Raw genomic sequence first — 7,898 nt, 5'->3', positions numbered from 1 at the left:
AGAGAGAGAGAGAGAGAGAGAGAGAGAGAGAGAGAGAGAGAGAGAGAGAGAGAGAGAGAGAGAGAGAGAGAGAGAGAGAGACCGAGAGACCACGTTCCCAGCCGGTCAAATGCACAGACAAAAGAAGCAGGGAGGAAGCGGAGTAGAGTCGGGGCGACGGAAGCAGAACCCGGCTCGGGGAAGCGACAAGTTGTCCTTGGGAGTTGGACTGTGGAGGGAGGGGGGGCTGGGAGCGGGGCTGGGCGGGCGGACGCGGGGCGGGCGGGGCGCGGCCACTCTCCTTCAGGACTGAGAGCGGGCTGCGCGGGGAGCCGCCCCCCACTTCACCCCCCCCCCGACTTCCCGCCCCGCACCCGGCCCCAGCCGCGCCAGGCTGGCGGAGCGAGCTCGGGGCTGAAGCTGCTGGCCCCTCAACCTGCCTCCTCCCCACCCCGGCCTACAGCTTCCCCGTGGAATGCACTGGGCAGGTGAGGAATCCGACGACCTTGGTCAAGGTCAAAAGAGCTGGGACGTTTCCCTTTCTAAACCAGCCCTGGAGACTAAAGTCTTCACCTCTCGGCCCTAAGGGGTGCAAGAAAAATCCGATTTTGTGGACACTTTTTATTTGCTTCGAATGGGGCTGTGGCCGATAAACGGGCAGCGTGGCGGCCTCCTCGGTTCCCGCAGCTGAGTTCAGGGCGTCTTCCCCACCTGCCTGGACTGAGTCAGAGCCCAGACCCCTGCACTTAGCTAGCGGAGGACTGGGGATCTACTCAGAGCCCAGCCCCTTTCCGCAGGTACCAGCCAGGAGCTGGGAAAGGTGCTTCTGAAGATTCTGTCTAACCTGTGTATGGGACTTGAGCTCCCAGCTCTTTGTCCTTTGCAGGTGTGTGTGAGCCGCCACTGTTGACCGTCAAACTTGCAGCTAGCAGCAATGTGACAAATTAAAAGCTGCTTCCACGAAGGGATCTGTATTTCCTTTTGGTCATTCTGGTGGGCCTCCAGGGACTTGCAATGTGATTTTTTTAGTTGGTTTGGATTTTTTTGGGGGAGGTGAGGGAGGAAGGTTGTACATTTAAAAACTGGGGTAAAAGAAATAACGAAAATTACCACCCTAGGGACTGGGAGTGTGGCTTAGTGGTAGCATGCTTGTCTAGTAGGTTAGGGGCCAAATGTCAAAGGTCAGCAGCCAAAGGACAGAGCTCAGGAGCCAAAGTTTAGAGGTCAGGGTTCAAGAGTAAGGCTCAGATGTAAGCAGTTATGTCTTAATACCATGTCCATCAACTTCTGTAACTATGCACCTGTATTTTCTGGCCTCTAATACCCTGTCCTAATTTATCCCCTGAGAAAATGCCTAGTCATATTTTTATAATCATGATCCTTTCTACTGTGTAAACTCTCTACTGATTGACCTAAGCAGATTGATAGAGGGATCTCATTTGCTTTCAATGTATTTTGAAAATACCACCTTTATTACACTTCAAAAAAGTTTTTTATTATATAACTCCCCCCTCCTCGCCAGTCCCACTAGAGCATGTACTCACGTGTGTGTGCGTGCATGCACGAGCATGCTGGTTCTGGGATTTGAAGTCCAGGCCTGGGCACTGTCCCTGAGCTTTTTTGCTCTGTACCACTTGAGTCTCAACGCCACTTCCTGATTTTGGTGTTTAACTGGAGATAAGAGTATCAAAGAATTTCCTGCTCTGCTGGCTTTGAACCTAAGTCCTCAGATCTAAGCTTTCTGAATAACTAGTATTTACAATATGAGCTACGGGTGTCCAGCAGACCAGAGGAAAGGGCCACTCTTCTCATCTTGCCCAGTCTGGCATAGCAGCATGCACTCAGGAAGCATAATGACATACTTTTAATTACTACTGAGGTGACACTAGAGAGCAAAGCCAATGAAGTTAAGGCCCAGAGATTTCATACGTACCAAAGGTGGTATTGGAGAGGACAATGTATGTACAGGAGGTGGTATCGGCGACAACAGTGGAGGTACCAGAGGTGGTTCTGAAGGTGACAGTGTAAGCCCTGGAGGTGGTATTAGAGATGATATTCAGCCATATCACTAGGCTTTATTATTTCCAAATTAAAGAATTAGGTGGAGTTTGTATTTGATATCCTCCTTCAAACTATTTTTCATATTTTTCTTTCATTTATTCTGATCACTGAAAGTTTTCTAATCCCTATTCTAAATCATAGAGGAGACAACAACCAGAAATTGGCTAAGAACAGAGGTGAGCCACTGGCACCCAGATTGTGTGTTTCCTTTTCATGACTTTTGGTTTTCACTTTCCATTCTGTCTTTAAGGTTCATCTGTGTTGTAGTATACATCAGAATTTACTTCTCTTCAATGGTATTCCATTGTTTTTAAATATCATATTTTGCTTTCCTGTTCATGGTGGCTGTTTCACAATTCATGGCGGCCTTTACCTGTAAGTTTTATTACAGTGAATGTAGCTATGCAAATACCTTTTCAATATTCCCTTTCCCAATTACAGATATAGAGTTGGCATTGGTGAGCATATGGTAATTCTATTTTTAATTTTTGAGGCATCTCCCTACTGTTTTCCATCGTGGCTCTTTCTAAAAGACCAGCAGCTCTGAATGCAGCTACTACAAAGCTTATATAGGCCAAAATGACACAGCTGTGTAGAATCAAACCTTTGTTCATGAACAAAGCAAACCAGATGAGGACACTTAAATGTAATAGAAAAGGAAACAGGAGAAATCAGAGGCAAATAATTTAGGGGACCAAGTCTCCTCACTACACATTTTTCTTAATGACTGCAAGATGATAATCTTGTAGTTTTAACTTGCATTTATTTGATGTTTAGAAAAATTTAGCACCTTTTTGCATGTTTCTTAGTGAGTTGAAGGTCCTCTTCTGTGAGGGTGTTTCTCAATTTAAATTCAAATAAATTATTAATACTTTGGTGTTTGAGATGTAGAAAGGCTTGGGCACAGCCCTCTGTCAGGTAATTCTGACTCTAGAGAAAAGAAGGCAAAAAGCTGAAAGTTATCTAGGAAACAGGTCTGGAGGCTCTGGGGAGAACCTTGACCTTGGAAGGGGAGAAAGGGGAGTGGAGGCTCTCATTAATCCAAAATGTGTCCATTCGTTATCACAGACTTGACCCTCTTCTATAAATCCAACCCTGTGCTCTTGTAAAGTTTGTGTGTTTTAAAAATATTTTCTACTTGTTTTCCCCCCTACATTATAAGAATCAATAGTATCTCAAGAAAAAAAATGAAGCCAAACCTGTACAAGATAAATAAGTCAAATAAAGCTTTAGTCTTCAGACATGATCAATGTTGACATGCTGGTGGAATTTTCCATACCTTAATTTCCTTGCTCTTCTAAACATATCCATATAGAGAGACATATACATATACACATGAGTTTAATGTACTTACTTATTTTGAGGTGGATTCTCCATATGTAGATTCAAAGTCCTCCTGTCTCATCCTCTAGAGTGTTGAGATCATAGGCATGTGCCACCATGCCCAGTTTTGTTTTGTTTTTTGTTTTTTGTTTTGCCAGCCCTGGAGCTTGAACTCAAATCCTTGGCACTGTCCTTGACCTCTTTTTGCTCAAGGTTAGTACTTTCCCACTTGAGTTCCCTTCAGGCTTTCTTGATAGTTAACTGGAGATCAGAGTCTCACATGCTTTCCCACCGGGATGGCGTGGAACTGTGATCCTCAGATATCAGCCATCTGAGCCGCTAGGATCACAGGTGTGTGCCACCAGTGCCTAGCTTGTTTTGTTAAAGACAGGAATATCTGGGGCTGGCAGAGTGGCTCCAGAAGTAGAACCCTGACTTAGAAATGTCCTGAAAGTATATGTGATATATATTTATATATAGTAATATATAATATATACCTACTAACATATAATAACATGTATCTACTAGTCTGTTAACATATATATAAATTTCCACTGGATAGGATTTCTGCTATAATGTTAAAAGAAACCATGAGAGCAGATAATCTAATGGGAAAGTCATCAGATCTTTCAGTACTAGGTAAGTAGTAAATAGTACTTACTACTAGGTTAAGTTTTGCTTAGTTGGTCTTTATGAAGTTGAGGACTACCCTACCTGGGAGTGGAGCATTGCCTCCTTTGAGAATTTATGTGTTACTGGGATTTGAGCTCAGGATTTCATACTTGCTAGATAAGAGCCATTTGAGCCACACCGCCAGCCCTGTTTTAAGAATTTATAAGAGCCTGGGGGAGGGGAGAGGAAATACGCAATCACACATGCACTTTGTTTTATGAATGTGTCTGTTCACAATGATAATAAGCTCACCTGGTCCAGTAGATGTTAACAGCTGAACAGAAGTCCCCTCTAGAACAGCAGCACAGACAGAAGTGTGGAGAAATACACTGGGTGTTGATGGCTCATGCCCGTAATCCCAGCTACTCTGGAGGCTGAGAAATGGGAAGACCGAGCTATGAGCCCCTTATCTCCCATTAACTACCAAGAAAACAGAGGTGGAGCTGTGGGTCAAGTGATGGAATGCCAGCCTTGAGCAAAAAAACTAAGGGAGAATGCAAAGTCCTAAGTTCAAGCCCTGGTACGGAGACAAATACACAATGAAAAAGAATTGGCTATGGGCTGATGTTTGCATTCCTCAGAACACACATATTCAAACTTGTGATCAATAGGATGGTATTTTAAGTGCTCAAAAATATTGGCAACCTAATTATTCATTACTTTTAAACTGTCTATGTTGTTTTGCAGTTGAGTCCTGAAAACAGCTTAGACATATGCAGAAATTCATCACAGTAAGATTGGCATATTTGAAGGTTCGCGTTAGCATGCCTTATCATGGACAGACACTAGATGGTGCTCAGTGCTCAGAAAGCCGCAAGTTCCAGGTCTCGGGAGCTGGGACCCAAAGTACATGTACTGGGAATCCTGGAAACTCTTCTCTTGTGTCTGGTGGTTCACCTTGAAGTAGCTGTGATTTGGGCTAAAACAAAAGAATCAGTAAAGTTCTTCAGACTTTCACAACTGGCTTTCTGCTGGACTGTGTCTTCTACACACAGGGCCTAATCCACCTAGCATCCAACAGCCTGGTAAGAGCTTGAGAAATGGGACCACCCACTGGGAAATGTGAGCCTAAACCATTGTAATTACAAGATGGCAAGTGCCAGAACAGATGATTCCCTGAGCATTAGGTAAGGCTCAGATGACTAGGGGCTTGAGGAGAATCAACCAGAATGGCCTCCTGGTATTCAGAGCGTGGGGCCCTCTCTGGAGTATAAAGACCTTTCCCCTCCACATCTGGACTCTGGTCCTTTAAAAGACCTCTATCAGCCAAGCACAGTAGCACAGTCCTGTGATTGCAGCTATTCGGGAGGCTAAGATCTGAGGACCAAGGTTCAAAGCCAGCCTGGCTAGACAAATCTGAAGAGACTCATGTTCACAATTAACCAGCAAAAGTTCAGAAGTGGAGGTATGGCTGAAGTGGAAGAGCACGGAGCACACTTGCGTGCATGCATGGTTGTGCACAGGCAAACACAACTTCTCTGCCCCATTTCCTTCTCGTGATGGCTCCCTGTACAATTGCAGGAGAGCAAATAACAGTGTAGACATTCTCGGTTTATCTCCCCCTATGGTTTTTAAAAATCATTTTATTGAATCATGTCTTTAATTTATTTAATCATCACAACAACCCCGGGAGGCTGAGTTAATGACTTCATTCTATGGATCAGGATATGGCCAGGTTTCATAATTGGCCCAAGAGCACTCCGTAACCGAGTGGCAGGACCGTATTTAAAGCCAGATCGTCTAGATTCCAACGACGTGGTCCTTCACATCTCTAACCCCATTTCAGTTAGCCAGGCCTTCTCTCTGAAAACAAGCTGAATGAAGTTTTGCACACCGGCAATCCCGGTTCTGTGGACAGCAGAGATAGGAGGATCCTGGTCTGAGACCAGGCGATGGGCGCCCCAGGAGCGGAAGGACCTCTGTCCCCCACACTATCTAGAGACCACGGAGCAAAGGGAGGCCCAGGGGATACCTGGGTGGGGCCCAGAGCTGAGCTCTGTCCACCAGTGGTCTAGCTGGTTTACCTTGGTAGCCTTGGCGAGGTTCCGAGGAGAAGGGCGCGCAGGTCGGGTTCCAGCCCCCCAGTTGGGGCCCGGCGCTGCATTCCCACCCGCGGCCGGCAGGGGTCAGTGTTCGGCCGTAGGTGAGCAGGCAGCAGCCAGCGGCTGCATCTGGTATCCGGGCCACTAACAGTTCTCTACTACCCAGTCCTTTCCAGGTCCCTTCAGGGTGTCCCTCCCAAGTCACCAAGGGCCTGCACCCCTTGGTGTAGCACACATCGTCTCCCCCACTGATAATGATTTCTTGACCCCATATCAGAGAGCCCTGCCAAAATAGAGAATGAACTTGACATGGATAGAGTTGGAAGATTTGGGTTCAAGTTTTCCTTCCTCCAGTTACTGCTGTGTGGTCTTGGACAAGTCACTTTACCTTTTCTAAGTCAAGTTTCTCACCTTCAAAATGGAGGTGATAATATTAAAAATGGCTGGTGTGCTGGGTGCTGTGGTTCTCACCTGTAATTCCAGCTACTCACTGAGATCTGAAGATGGAGATTCCAAGCCAGCCTGAGCAGGAAATTCTGTGAGACTCTTTTCTCCAATTAACCACCAAAAAGCCAAAAGTAGAGCTGTGGTTCAAGTGGTATAGGAAACAAAGGAAGGAGCTCAGGGCCTGGGCCCTGAGTTCAAGCCCCAGGACTGGCAAAAAAAAAAAGAAGAGGCTGATGGTACTTCAGCAATTTATTTTCTGGTTGGGCTTAATATGAGGACATGATGAAAGTGAGACTTGTAAAATAAATAGAGAAAGAATCTGAACAAAGCTGGCACCTGACTCTCCCCTCTCCCTTTCCACCACACTGTTCTGCTTCTAGGGCTGTAGCAAGAGATATCTTATATTCTCTTCTGGCAGTTGGGCCTCGATCTTGGTGGGTTTCCCTAGATTCCTGACAGAGGAAGTTGGAAAAGACATTTTCCAATTGTTGGAAACATGCCCAGCTTGTGTCTGGGGAAAGACACCCACTAGAATGCAAGCCCCGGAAGGCAAGAGTTCACCATCAGTCTCTGAGGCTGTTCCTTAATGTGTGGTAGCTGCACAGTGAACTTGAATATGATAGCCAGGAGCAGGTGACTCAACCCTCTAATCCTCATTACTCGGCTGAGACCTGAAGATTCTGGTGCCAAGTCAACCTGGGCAAGAAAGTATGTGAGACTCTTATCTCCAATTCACCACCAAAGACAGAAGTAAAACTGTGGCTCAAGTGGCAGAGTGTCCACTTGGAGTGAAAAGCCAAGTGAGAATGTGAAGCCTGGAGTTCAAGTCCTAGAACTGCCAAAGAATTGGGTGGGGGGGGAGAAGTAACAAGCAAAAAACCCCACAGGGCTGGAGGTGTGGCTCAAGTGGTAGAGTACCCGCCTAGCAAGCACAAGGCCTGTCGCCACTAAAGAAAAATGTAAGTTTCTATACTTCCTGTATGCTTTCTAAGAGAACTCCTAGGGCTGGGGTCAAAAAGCTCAGTGACAATGCTCTTGCCCAGTTAGAGAGATCCTGGGTTTGATCCCCAGCACAAAGAAGGAGGAGGAAAAGAAGAAATCCTAATAACAGAGTCATTTTTCATATCAACTATTCAATTACCATGTAAATGACACTAATTACTGGTCTAACGGCCACTGTCGAATTTAATTAAAGGGTTATTATAACTCTTCAAACTTCTATTACTCTTTCATTATCTAGATCACTGGGATTAAATAACAATCTTTTTTTATTAGCATGTTCACAAGATAAATTGAGTAAACCAGCTTAATGACTCATCTGAGTGACTTATGTTGTCATGAGTGAGAAATGACAAATGTGCTAACACTGAAGTA

Source organism: Megascapheus bottae, chromosome 17 (genome assembly GCF_031878675.1).
Source record: "Megascapheus bottae isolate mThoBot1 chromosome 17, mThoBot2.hap1, whole genome shotgun sequence".
Classification (NCBI taxonomy): domain Eukaryota; kingdom Metazoa; phylum Chordata; class Mammalia; order Rodentia; family Geomyidae; genus Megascapheus; species Megascapheus bottae.
This window is presented reverse-complemented; position numbering follows the sequence as displayed.